General features: G+C 46.4%; 1 non-coding gene across 1 annotated transcript; it reads left to right on the forward strand.

The window, feature by feature from the left end:
• Positions 1-13,290: 13,290 nt before the first annotated feature.
• Positions 13,291-13,372, forward strand: trnas-gcu. The gene has a single exon. It is a non-coding gene; the product is annotated as a tRNA-Ser (tRNA).
• Positions 13,373-13,657: the final 285 nt, after the last annotated feature.

Below are 13,657 nucleotides of genomic sequence, written 5' to 3' on the forward strand. Positions count from 1 at the left end.
CGTAGATTGAAAATGACCAATTTTATTATTGTTTTCGGTTTTGGAGGGATTATTATTAGGTGTGTGGAGTAAGGAAACTTGCCCAAGGTTTCGCCCTCTGCCTGGAATTGAACTCAGGTCTCTCGCTTGCAAAGCGAGTGCTCTAACCACTGAGCTACAGGACTCCACCGACTCAAGAGGAGAGTGCTCCTGTGTGAGCCAATCTGACAACAACAACTAGCATTTATATAGCACCCTTCACTCCAGATGGCACCTCAGAGAGCTGACACCTCCTGTATGCTTTCTGTGGCTAGTCCTGCACAGATCTGCACAATAAAATTGCCTTGAATAATCCAGTTTAGAGCCCTTTTCTCTCGCTCCCCAAAATGCACACCCTCCTACAAATCAAAATCATGAATAGCTTAAAAACACAGAATTAATTGTCAACTACTTCTTTTATTAACTGTGAGCAGGAGGGGAGTGCAAGGTGAGAAAGGGGGGGGAAGAGAGGGAACACATAAAACCATTGCATACTTCAGGGAAAAATGAAACCAAATGAATTGATCAGAAAGTTTTCTCAGCAACAGGACTGTATTTTTAGAATCCCATTTGGAGTAACGCTAAAGGCAGCATGTGAACACCTGCAGAGTGCAATCACACCAGTGGGAACCCAAGAATTTCATCTGGAAAGCAAATTACTTTCAGGGTAAATAAATCCCAACTTCAAGTATTGTGGCTTATGGAAGTTCTTAAGGTAGCTCAAGAGAGCCAGCCAGCACAATGGTCGAAGTTATGGTACCTTTGCAAACTCTTAAGCATGGTGATGGGTTTCTGCAAGGCTGACCATAAAAAACAGCTCGAGTTGAGTTAAACTGTCAATTCCTCTTGTTCAGGGTTTCAGATTTGCATGGATGGGGAGAAAGGAGAATCATCCTTTGGAGGATATAAAGATCCTCCAAAGGACAGACAATGACACTATTGGAAAAAAGTAACTCTCTCCTAGGCTCCTGTCTAATAATCCTCCAGTTTAACTCAACTCAAGCTGTTTTTTATGGTCAGCCTTGCAGAAACCCATCACCATGTTTAAGAGTTTGCAAAGGTACCATAACTTTGACTCTCTCTTTCCCCAAGTTTGAAACCTGGAACTATAGAGATTGACAGCAAGGAAAGAGACTATTCGATCTATCATGCCTGTGCTGGCTCTCTAAAAGACCCAGCAGTTTAATTTGCCTTACTTTCCCCAGTATATTTTTTAATAGAAAAAAATCTACATGACAAAACTACTAAATATCCTTTTTGAAAGGGGAAGGGAGAAGAGAAGGTAAGCCAGATCTCTTCAAGACTAAGTTAGCTCCAAAGCAATATGGCTGGCAATGTATGATCGAAACTGAGTTGATCCTCTGTGGCAATCTCAGAAGTTCAGTACTTGACCCAGGCACGTCCGGAGAACTTCAAAGCATGGTTGATGACAGTCCAGCCAATCTGGCTCTTTGGGAGGGATTCTTCCCACTCAGTTCTCATTAACCCTGAAAGCCAAAGCCCTAATGGGTAGTGAGATCCTAGCAGGACAAGCAATGGGAAGCATGTACGGAGCAAACTGTACCTAATACTTTACAGAATTAGGTAAGCAGGATGCATCCCTTCAGGGAGAGAGAATACATTCCATTCCTGATGCGGAAAATTCCAATAGGTATATAGGTATATATGGAACTCAATCTGGTTTGGATAATCCTAAGCATGGCAAATGATTTCCATGTATGTCAGACATCCAGCTGACAAAAATAAAAACTCTTGATACAATCCCCTAACATGAAGGGTGCTTTAGAAATTCAAGTTGTTATTGTTGATAATAATCCTTGCATTTGATAAAAATGTTTTATATCAGGAGAGAGGAGTCTCAAACCGCTTCACTGGATATATGTAAATGTGTCGACTTGCAGGTGAACACGGCAGCCAATTTAAGTACAGCAAATTCCCACGCACAGCCATGAAGTGAATGAACAATTTTGTCTGGAGAATTGTTGATGTGAAAGGCGCTATACAAATGTAATTTTGTATTGTAATAGAGGGCAGAGTCCTGCGTTACCATCTTCCCAATATTCTTTAGGAAGCACAGATTTAAAAACAAAGAACAATGAACAATATCAGCCTGACTTGGTTAGTAGCACTTCTGGTTCTGGGCCAGAAGTTTGTGAATTCAAGAACCACGTGGGCACTTGAGCTGACTCTAGGCTGACATAAAGAATTGTTGGAGGTGTGGTCGTTCGGCTAAAATGTCAAAAACAGATTCCGTTTCTCTGTCCTTAAGTGAATATAAAGATCCCATGACAACATTGGAAAAGAGAAGGAAGCTTTTCCCAGCCTCCGGGCTAATAATCCTTCAATTTAACTGATCAGTCACCTCATAGCTGTTTGTTTTGCTTTTTTGGTCAGCCAGGTGTACGACACATGTGGAAACCCACCACCATGCTTAAGAGTATCCAAACCAGACAGAGTTCCACTCTGTAAGGTACGGCTTACAAGGTGTCTGGAATAAAATACACACTCACCCTCTGCGGGTTGGCAAGAGCGTTGATTGGTGTCTGTAAACACCTAAAATACCTACAAAACAATCTACACTTGACAATTACTTTGAGACATTTGGACTTTAAAGGCACTAAAAAAATGCATGCTCTTTTTTTCCTTCTTTGTAAGAGGCCAATTCTCATTCCACTTCCAATTCTTTTGGTCATTTTCTAAAAAACATATAAAAGTTACACCATCATCCGAATTCTATGTTAAAAATGGCTTTAGTCCCGACAGTTCCCAGATTCAATTCACTGTGCCATGCTTGGAAAATCTCCAGAACTGTGGAAATGCACATCCCAAACAAATTTTGCATATGGAGACCTTTTACCTAAGGCCATTCAGATGTTTCCTACAAGATATTGGCAACACTGACAAAGTCAACATTTGTTGCCCATGTATCGTGGAGTCCAGTAACATATTTTGGAGTCCTCTAGTGGTTAAGAGCACTCGCCTTTCAAGAGAGAGGACCTAGGTTCGATTCCTGGGCAAGGCAAAACTCTAGCCAAGTTTCCTTACTTTACATGCCTCTGTTTACCTACCTGTAAGTAGGGCCCCGGCTGTTAGTCGATTGGGGAAATCACTTTTCCAGGAGTAATAATCCTTTGAAAATAAAATAATTAAAAAAAAAAAATTGGTCACTCAATCCACCACTTTTACAGAGCTCGAGAAAATGTACATTTTGAAAGAGAGTTTGGGGTCAAAAGAGTTACTCCATGAGGTGGAATAAGCATCCATGCAGGTAGATTTCAACATTTCAACACTCCTCACATCTCTTTGCCTCTCCTCTGATCGCCTCATCATCCTGGGCGACTTTAACCTGCACTTCACCCCCTCCTGCTCCATCTCCACAGACTTCTCTTCCCTGCTCTCCTCACTCAACCTTTCCCTACACATAAACTCCCCCACTCACAGTCACGGCCACCCACTCGATTTGGTGATCACCCGGGGCCTCAGTGTCTCGGATGTCACTATTACCGACAAGGCCATCTCTGACCACCACTTCATCTCCTTCACCACCTCCACCCCCCTCCCCACCTCCACCAGACCCACCACCATCTTCTACCGCCCTTGGAAGAAGTTACCCCCACAATCCCTAACCGATGCCTTGGAGTCCTCTGAACTCCTCTCCCTCTGGCCTTCAACCCTCACCGACCCCTCTTCTCCTCTCTCCCTCCTCCACAATATCCTCTCCTCCACACTCGATACTCTTGCCCCCATCACTTCCCGCACTGTCTCCTACTCCCGCTCCTCCCCCTGGTACACCACCCACCTCCGCTCACTGAAATGCCAGGTGCGGGCTGCTGAACGCACCTGTGTCAAATCTGGCCTAACGGTCCACCGACAAATCTGGCTGGACCTCCTCAAAATTTACCGCTCCACTCTAGCCTCGGCCAAGTCGTCCTTCTACTCCAGGATAATCCTGGAGGCGAAGAACAACCCCAGGCTACTGTTTTCCACCACATCCCGACTCCTCCGTCCCCCCCGCCACCCCGCGCAGGTCATCTCCTCCAACCTTCACTGCGAGGAGATGCTGGATTTCCTTGAATCCAAGATCAAGGGAATCCGCTCCGCGGTCACTTCCCCTCCAACTTCCACCCACCACCCACCCCTTCCCTCCCACACTCCGACTCCTACCCATCCTCCCCTACACACCTTCGTACCCGTTTCCCCACCCTCTGTCACTGAACTCATCCTATCCCTAAAACCAACCACCTGCTCCCTTGACCCCATCCCCACTCCACTCCTTATCTCCCAGCTCCATTTTCTTGCCCCACACATCACTGACATCATAAACCTGTCCCTCTCCTCTGGCTCTGTCCCCATTCCATTAAAAACTGCCATCATCACGCCCACCCTGAAAAAACCCTCCCTTGATGCGTCGCAGCTATCAAGCTACCGGCCCATCTCCAACCTCCCCTTTCTCTCCAAGGTCTTGGAAAGAGTTGTCGCCTCCCAACTGCGCTCTTTCCTCTCCACCCATTCTCTTTTTGAACCCCTTCAGTCAGGTTTCCGTGCTGCTCATAGCACAGAAACTGCCCTGGTCAAGGTCACCAATGATATCCTGACTATCTGTGACCAGGGCTCCCTCTGTCTCCTCGTCCTCCTCGACCTATCGGCAGCATTCGATACGGTCGACCACGCTATCCTACTCCACCGCTTGTCCTCCCACCTCAACCTTCAAGGCACTGTCCTTGAATGGTTTAGCTCTTACCTTTCCCACCGTCTTCACTTCGTCTCAACGAATGGCTTCTCCTCCACCCCCCGTACTGTCTCATGTGGTGTCCCTCAGGGCTCTGTCCTCGGTCCCCTCCTCTTCACCCTCTATATGCTCCCCCTCGGTGACATCATCCGCAAACATGGGGTTAACTTCCACATGTATGCGGATGACACCCAACTCTACCTTTCCTCCTCTACTCTCAACTCCACGACCACCGATGTCCTGACAGCCTGCCTGTCCGACATCGAGTCCTGGACGAGAGACAACTTTCTTCAGCTCAACGTGCGAAAAACCGAGGCCCTCCTGATTGGCTCACGTCAGCGCCTCCGCACCTCAGGCGCTGACACCATCAGCATCCAAGGCTGCACTCTCCACCTCTCAAAGCCAGTCAGGAACCTCGGCGTTTTGTTCGACCCTGAGCTGTCCTTTCTCCCTCACATCCGCACCACAACTGGCACCGCCTTCCATCACCTCCGGAATATCGCCAGATTACGGCACTACCTCACCCCTCACGCTGCTGAAACCCTGGTTCACGCCTTTGTCACCTCAAGGCTGGACTATGGGAACTCTCTCCTCGCCGGCCTTCCCGCCACCTCCCTCCACAAGCTGCAGGTCATTCAGAACTCTGCAGCTCGTGTACTGTCCCGCACCAGGCTCCGCGACCACATCACTCCCACCCTCGCTCGCCTCCACTGGCTCCCCATCCCCCAGAGGATTGATTTCAAGATCCTCATCCTCACCTACAAGGCCATTCACGGCCTTGCTCCCTCCTACCTCTCCAACCTACTATCCCCCTACCTACCTGCCCGTACCCTCCGTTCCTCTGGCTCCGGTCTGCTCCACGTCCCCCGCCCCAACCGCCCTACTATCGGTGGTCGGGCCTTCAGCCTCTCAGCCCCGAGGCTCTGGAACTCCATCCCCCAGTGCCTTCGCCTTGCTTCCTCCCTTTCCTCCTTCAAGGCCGGTCTCAAAACCTTTCTCTTTGACCGAGCCTTCAGCTCCCCTCTCGACTCTCTTCCTCCTCCTCGCTCCCTCCCTTCCCTCCCCTCACCCTGACCATTTCCCCCCTCCTCTCTCCCTCCCTTCCCTCCCCTCACCCTGACCATTTCCCCCCTGCTCGGGTCATGACCCAACTGTGCAGCGCCTTGGGACGTCCTCCTGACGTGAAAGGCGCTCTATAAATGGAATCTTGTTGTTGTTGTTGTTGTTGTTGTAGATGTGGTCAATGTCTGAGACGAGGAGGAACTATAAGAGAAACCAAGGAGGAAAGCCTCAGTCCTGTTCGCATTGCGCTGTAGCAAGCTGCATCTCATCTAGGAAGTGGTCACAACATGCATTCGTCCTGGTGCTTCAAACTGCCAAATTCACTGCAACCACCCCCTCTCAGTACCACTACCCATTTGGTGCCCCAGTCGATAATGCCCTGTCCCCTCAGTACACTCCTTTCATCTCGGTAGAGATATTGCCATACACTGCCACCAACTCTGCAGTTCATTCTTGCAGTAATGTTCTTTGCATTGTCTAATGTCGGTTATAAAATTGAAACCGATGTGAAATAACGTGACAGATTTATGACTGTTTTACAGACAGATCTACATTTCTTTAGTTGGAGGGCCTTTAATTTACAGGAAGTCAGCAATCTGGGTTCCTCTGAGTTGCCAACTGGCTTCTTTTTCTGGACTTGAATGTGACTGTGGGAGGTAGCTTGTCCTGGTTAGACAGGGTGATGTAAAAATGTCTAGTGTGCTTTCATGGCAGTGTTAATCTGCAGCTCACTAGCATCGCTTGATGTATCGCTTTTCCCGGGGGTAATAAGCCCCTCCAAAAAAAAAAATTTCGCTCAATCTACGACTGTTTGTGGAACACTGCTGGGCGCAATTAGCTGTTGCATTTCCGCCACAAAATATAGAGTCAATTCACTTTACAGTGTATTCTGCTAAGCACTTTGAGATATCTCGAAGGCGTGGTAAAGCGCTATATCAAATGCAAGGATTATTATTAGTCAAGAGTAGAGGTGGAGGATAAGGGCTGCAGAGATCTTTGTAATCTGCAGTTCATAATAATCCTTGTATTTGATATTCGACCACACCTTTGGTCACCTTCCTCCCCCTCCCTTGGCCCCGGGATCCATTACTGTGAAGCACGCTGAGACGCCGCCCGGCATGGAGGGCGCTAAATAAATCCAAGTTGTTGTTGTGGTGCCTTATCATGTCCTCTTGACTTCTCAAAGTGCTTCACAGCATATACTTAAGTGAATTGACTCAATGTCTTTTGGGCGAAACGCAGCAGCCAATTGTGCACAGTAGTGTCCAACAAACAGTCATGGATTAAGTGACCAAATTATTTTTTGAAGGGATTATTACCTCCGGTAAACCGATCCACTAATCGACTTACAACCAGGTTTCTACTTACTGCTAGGTAAACAGAGGTGTGTGGAATAGGGAAACATGCCTAATGTTTCGTTTTGACCAAGAATCGAACCCAGATTCTCTCGCTTGCGAGGCAAGTGCTCTTACCACTAAACTACAGAACTCATGTGTGCAAGATGTCAAAGTGGACCCCATACCTATGGATGATGCCACCAAGACGGAGTATATTGATGGTAAAGATGAAAGAAGGAGAAAAGAGTTTCTATCGATGTCCTTCAGATAAACTGGTAATTCACTTTGTGGCTGTTTATGGAACCTGGTTGTGCATAAATTGGCCTCTGCATGTGCCTACAGAGACAGTCTTTACACTTGAAAGCAATCACCCGTGTAGCTGTTTTGATGTTCTAGACACCAAATTAAATGTAAGGATTATTATTACAGCTCAACTTCACCTTTGTAGACAGCTTTAGCAGCTGTACTAAACAGAACACCATAAATTCTGCAGCCATTGCTGCACCACCCCATTCTTTCCACACCTCCGTCTGGGTGTCTGCAACATTGGGTCACTCAATTAAAGAATGGCGTTAGTGCATTTATTCTGACGAATGCTTATGTCCCTTCTCGGTCAAGTGCCAAATGAATCCTCAAAGCGCTCTTGGTTGAATCAGAATTTTATGGGATTTTACTGCACAGAAAGAAGCCATTTGGTCTATCATGCCACTGGCAAGAGAGCTATCCATTTAGTCCCACTGCTTTGATTTATCCCAAATCTTTCTAGGTTTTTTATTTTCACTTTTCCCAATTCTTTTGTTAAAGGCGCTATACAATAACCACGTTAAAAATATCTCCTCTCCATTTATTTTACTTAGATATCTGCCCTTAGTCTTAGTTACTGACTGATCAGCCAGTGGACATAGTTGCTCCCTAGTTACCTAATAATGATACTTGCAATTAATTTTGCGCCTTATCACGTTGTCGAGATGTCTCAAAGCACTTCACAGGATATACGGTAAATTATAATGACTGTATTTGTAGGAAAATCTATTAAATCCCTCTTAAGCTTGAACACCTACATCAGGTGTCCTCTCAACTTTCTCAGGTTCGAGTGAAAGCATGCCATATTTGGTTCCTCTTCTTAAAAAGAGACTGGATTTCGAGAAAGCCCAGATTAAATAAATGTGTGCTTTGCAACGTACAAGCTGTTTTAATCATTCGTTCTGCAACTGGTGAGTGAGAATTGACACAGTAGGTTAGGAGTTTGATTCTCTTCCCTCCCCCACAGTTCTGGACAGGAGCCAGGAGACTGGGACTCACCCGCCCCCTCAGCCCCAGGTGGTCTGCAGGCCAGAGGGACTAAAGGGGAAGGGGGGGAAAATAAAAAAAAGGTAGGTTTGCCAGAAAAACAGTTGGAAAAGTATTTATTTTGTGAAAAAAACACCCTGCATCATCCAGGATTGTCAAAAAATGGGAAGCGCTGCACTGGAATGTTGTGCTCAGGATCAGGAATACATTTATCTCAAGCCAAACGTGATTTAAGTCATTGGCAAGTACATGGTTATATCTATCTGTTAAAAGTCTCCTCATTCAAGTAAGGCAACAAGGCATTTGTTCCCACAAAAAAAGTTTCATGGAAAGAAAAAAATCTTGCATTGATTGCCACCCAATCAAAGGATAAAGTTTAAAAAACAAAATGGTTCCTCTTGTCCCTTTAAATTAAAAAAAAGTTAAATACAGTAGTTGTTTCGTTTTCTCACTGGAGGAATCCGCTCGGCTGGAAAAAGGAATTTGTTGCCCGAGAGGGTAAGCCCTGAACTGCTGCTGCAGTCCCCATGCTGCCTGCATTCTCTCCGCCTGGCCAAACAATAATAAAGCACTGGGAGAGGGAGGGAGGGAGGTGCAACAGACACCCCATACTCTCAGCTTGTTTATCTAAAGCAAATAAACAGTAATTTAAACAGTAAGATAATATTTCCGAACCACCGAACTACTAATAAAAAAAGCTCTGAAAGTTCCTTTAAAGTCCGAAACCCATAAAACGTTGATTTGAACCATCCTCTCTTTCATACAAATGTTGAAATTGCAAGCGTTATTCATCACACTGCACAAAGGGCACATTAAGACGTGTAATTTTCAAACTCCCAGCATTTTAAAACAAGAAATTAGATCTCTTCGGCTGCCAGTTTCAAAAGATTTGTATACATCATCCAGCTCTTTCTTCCCAAAAACACTACATTCTTTCTCACCAACAAAGCTGGTTAACTTAAAGAAAAGTTCACTTTCAATTCTCTAATTTAATCACTATTGGATGGAAACTATTAGTACCCACATACTCAGATGCTAATTTTAAAAAAAATCTTCATTTTCTGATTATTTAAACACGTTTCCTAGCTCCTTCCTGCTGCAGGCCCAAAGGTATGTTGATTTTCCCAAAGTCTGTCCATTTAAAGGGTCCAGATTAAAACCCAGTGTAAACATTTTCAACATGAGATCTCAATGGCATTAACATGCATTTAAAATAAATATACATCAGTCAAAATGCATTTTAATTTTCTTTCTTAAATAGCAATCATTCAAATGGTAAATATACAGGTAAGGTATCAATGCTTGGACAAACATTTAGAATCCCAAAAATAAACTACCATACTTATTTATATATCGTACTCACCTCTTGGATACAGCAAATGTACTGCATATTACTGATGTATATCATATATGATCAACTTTACACAGTCACAGTGTAAAGTATAATCTACAGGCTTTACAAAGCTTGTCTTCAGTTGAAATTGCTTGTGTCATTCATCTCCCTCACACAGCTATCCTCAAAAGGGAAGTGTAAATCGCAAAATCAGTATTGAAGTTTTGACACAAGCAGAGATGCAACACATCCAGTGGTGCTAGTGACGTAAGAATGGGGAAAGAGGGCCACAAAGCCAGTAGCATATTTCTATGCAATCACTTTTAAAATACTTTTCAAGATGACACACTTACTTAGTCTGTGAGACTTTTATGTCTGCAAATTGGCTGCCTTATTTGACTACAAATAGATAATGTCAGCCTGGGTCAGTAATACTCTCACATCTGAGTCCGAGACTTGTGGGTTCAAGCCCTAAATCAGGACTTTGAGCATCATCACCCAAGCTGACAATCAAATGTCGTGTTCGGGAGCTCTGGGTTGTCTGTCAGAGTATACGTCCTACTATTGAGACATTAAACCAAGGTCCCGTCTGCCTGTCCAGATGAGCTTTAAGCATGCCATGGCACTCTTTGAAAAGAGAAGGGAGTTTCTCCTGGTATCTTAACCATCAATGCTCAAAAAAAGTTATTCACTTCATGTCTGTTTGTGGGACAATGCTGTAAGCAAACTGGCTGCCACATTCATCTACAAGAAAAATGCTTGCAGTTGACACATATAAATACAGGCAGTTCATTTAACAGAAAACTTTGATGCAATAAGATAATATAATAATACTTACATTTGATGCCGGTATCAAATGTAAGTATTATTATTGCTAAATGGACTTAACAGGCATGTCTCCCACAAAATACAGTCCATTCACTTTACAATATGTTCCGCTTTGAGAAGTCTCAACGATGTGATAAAGCTCTACAACAACAATAACGTGGATTTATATAGCGCCCTCCATGCCAGATGGAGCGCTTCACAGTAACGGATGCCGGGGCTGGTCGAAGAGAAAGGTCTTCAGCAGAGACCTGAAAATAAGAAGAGAGGGGTCGAGGCGAAGGGAGTGAGGAAGGGAGTTCCAGAGCCTCGGGGCTTAGTGGCTGAAGGCACGGCCGCCGAGGGCGGAGCGGAGGACTCCGGGGATGAGGAAGAGGCCAGACCCGGAGGAACGAAGGCAACGGGTACTGTTTTGAGGAGAGAGGTCAGAGAGGTAGGGGGGTGTACAGAGGAGTGCAGGGACTTGAATACGAGGGTGAGGATCTTGAAATCGATCCTCTCTGGGACAGGCAGCCAGCGCGGTCTGGCCAGGACTGGGGTGATCGGGGAGCGGAGTTTGGTGCGGGTGAGAATACGGGCGGCAGAGTTCGATATCAAATGCAAGGATAACTATTGTATTATTACGTCTTCGAAGGACTTCAACATTACGGGCGCAACATCAAACACAACGATCGCTGATCAAAATTTCAAAAAAGCTACACAGAATTATAGTGGATCTCCAGCTATCTCTGAACAACCAAGAAAAGGATAAAGTTCACCAACCACCGGGTCCACGTTGGTGCTGAATAGACTTATGCGTGATATCTCTTTGGATGGTTTAACACCAGAGGAAGAGGAGTGGGTGTGGGTGTGGGTGTGGGGGGTGGGGGGTGAGCCTTGAGTGCTCAAAGCAGGTTTTCACAGCAGAGTCAGACCCTCACATTCCTTTGGGACGTCCTCCCGACGTGAAAAGCGCTATATCAAATGCAAGGATTATTATTATTATTATTATTATTATTCCGGCATTGGATATCTATTTGCAAGAAAAAAAATGCTTCTCCCCCATTCCACTCCCCCGAAGAGCAAAAGCCCCCCTCAAAAAAAAACTCTCCCCCCACCCCCATAAACCACCACCACCACCAACAACAACAACAACAACAAAACTTTCTCCCTCCATCAAACCCACACAGTGCGATAAATACCTTCGCCATTCGGTAATTGCAAAACAACATCGTTTCACTTCAGACAAAAGAGGAGAATCCGAGTACAAAGCGCTGTGGGGGTTTTTTTTTTTCTCTCTCTCTTCTCTCTCTCTCTCTCTCTCTGTGTCGGTAAACGTTACCTGAGCTTCAGTGCGGGGGTTCGAGGCTGTTGTCGGGAAAGGGAAGGAAATGGTCGTTGAGGAACGAAGCTGCTGCTGAGCTCTGGCTTTACGGTTGAGCTCTTTCCCCCTCTCGGAGGGCGGTGGTGGTGGGGGGGTGAGGGTGAGGGGGGGGGGGTCTGGGACAGTTTTATTTCTTTTGTTACCTATTTTTTGGGGGGAATGTGAAGGCGGGGGGAGGGGAGGGGGAGGGGGGAGAGGGGGGAATCACGTCCCAACGTATCGCGTCGAAGTGCCGGCAGAGAACGAGGGGAGAGCGCACGACAGCCGCCGCCACCGCCGCCGACTGACTCACTCACTCTCACTCACTCACAGGAGGACAACGAGCGCGACGTCTCTCGGTGTTGACGTTTCTCCGACCGATTCAACCAAACTCGCTGGGCGGAGGAATGTGGGCGCCCCCCACCCCCCCGCTAATTGATTGACAAACCGTTAGACCAATGAGCGGCTCCGTCCCGCTGAAGGCTTCGGCCTCAGTGGTGCGATGCGGAACCGACCGGCTGGGATCCCGCCCTCCTCCGCGACGACACGCCCACTCGCGTCCTGCCACAGAAGCTTGAAGGAAAGTGGAATCCGGGAGGAGGGGGCGGGGCGGAGAGGGAGACGTGCGCTTCTCTTGATTGACAACACATTTGACCAATCGCAGGCGTGCTTTTCGAAAGCGCGCGCTTTTTTTTTAAGCCGGACGGTACCGACCAATCCGGAGCCTGGCAACGTTGCCCACTCAATCCATCTCGACCCCCCCCCCCCCCCCCTTGCCGCCCGCCCCCTCGCTCAACCTACCTGGACTGTGAGCGACCGAAAAAAAGATTGACAGCAGAGCGAGCCAATCAAAGAAGGCAATCCGGCCTTTTAACACGAGTGACAGCGCGCGCGACCAATCGGAGGCGGGAAGCCGGACGCCGCACAGCGCCGACAGCTCGAGCGGCGGCGGCGGTGGTAACCGTTGGCCGCGAAGCGTTTGTCGGGCGTTTTTTTTAAAAAAAAAGTGACCCCCGTGAGAGGAGAAATTCATCTTTAAAACTAAAAGTGGTCTCGTTAAATTAATTGGTGGGAGGACAGGGCGTGTGTGTGTGTGTGTGTGTGAGGGGGAGAGACACCGCTAATGTTTCATACAATGATCTGAAACGTTGAGATTCTTTTCCGGGGAAACGTTTTTGCTGCTGATGATGAGAGGAATAAATGTCTTTTTTTTTTAAGGCGGCGGCGGCTGGAGGGAAAAACCCCGGTCAAAATAAATCACGGTGAGACGAGACAAACCCGTCAGGTAACGGCCACAGAGACAGTCCGCGGAAATGTGTGTAAAAAGCGGAGGCAACCGCCGGGGTTGTCGCCGGACGAGGTGGCCGAGTGGTTAAGGCGATGGACTGCTAATCCATTGTGCTCTGCACGCGTGGGTTCGAATCCCATCCTCGTCGTCACTCTTTATTTTGGTCAGGAATCATTATTAATTATTATTATTATTAATAATAATAATAATAATGATCACTTTTTTTAAAAAACAATCTTTGTGGAGGGCTTCGTCTTCTTCCATTCGCTCCCCCTCTCCCAATCCTACCTGCGCCTTTTAACGCTTTGTATTCTACATCTATTCTGTGTAGATTTTATGGATTTTTATATTTTATGGATTTTAATATTTTCTGTTTTTCTATTTTATGGTTTTTTGGTTGTCAAATGTTTGTGAGACGCTGCTGTGCGCAATT

This window comes from Callorhinchus milii, unplaced genomic scaffold (genome assembly GCF_018977255.1).
Source record: "Callorhinchus milii isolate IMCB2004 unplaced genomic scaffold, IMCB_Cmil_1.0 Scaffold3, whole genome shotgun sequence".
Lineage (NCBI taxonomy): Eukaryota > Metazoa > Chordata > Chondrichthyes > Chimaeriformes > Callorhinchidae > Callorhinchus > Callorhinchus milii.